This window comes from Herpailurus yagouaroundi, unplaced genomic scaffold (genome assembly GCF_014898765.1).
Source record: "Herpailurus yagouaroundi ecotype Mexico unplaced genomic scaffold, PumYag 196, whole genome shotgun sequence".
Classification (NCBI taxonomy): Eukaryota; Metazoa; Chordata; class Mammalia; order Carnivora; family Felidae; genus Herpailurus; species Herpailurus yagouaroundi.
Window position 1 is genome coordinate 8,012,437 of NW_024412427.1, and position 892 is coordinate 8,013,328.

The following is an 892-nucleotide window of genomic DNA, read 5'->3' on the forward strand; positions in this document are numbered from 1 at the left end:
GGGGGGGGGGAATGCAAACCAGTAAAATGTAGAAAGGAGGAAGGAACCCAGGCAGGGGAGGGAGAGGGGGAAGCCACAGCTCCAGAGGTGGCCAGAGTGGAGCCTGAGAGCTGGGGGGGGGAGGGGGGCGCGGGGGAGGGGGGCACTGTGTGTGTGTGTGTGTGTGTGCACACGCTTGTGTGTAACAGGATGAGACTTTTGGCTCTGGGCATCATCCCCTCCCTAAGTATCCCCACCCCCTTCTCTGAGCCCCCGCCCAAATCCCTCCACCTACAAACCTTCTTGAAGCTGTGGGGTAGGAACATCAGGATTCATTATATTTTCCTTCCCCGCCCCCCCCCCATCCTTTTGAGGCATAATGGTCACACAAAATTGTATGCCTGTTTTTTAATGCTTATTTTTGAGAGACAGCATGAGCGGGGGAGGGGCAGAGACAGAGGGAGACACAGAATCCCAAGCAGGCTCCAGTCTCCGAGCTGTCGGCACAGAGCCCGAGGCGGGGCTCGAACCCGTTAACCGTGAGATCATGACCCGAGCTGCAGTTGGACGCACAACCGACTGAGCCACCCAGGCCCCTAAAACTGTATCCATTTAAAGTATACAGCGTGATGATTTGATATATGTATACATTGTGGAATAATTGCCACAGCCAAGCTGATTAACACAGGCACCTTATACACCTTATACAGCTATCCTTTCTTGATAGTGTGTGTGGGGGGGGGTGAGGGGAGACACTTAAAATCTCTTGGTTTAGCGAATTCCAAGTACACAATATAGTATTCTTAACTGCACTTTACCATGTTGTACGTTAGCTCCCCACAATTCATTCACGTCATAACTGGAAGTTACATTTTTCTTTCCACTTTTGATATCCTTGATATTTCCCATAGTA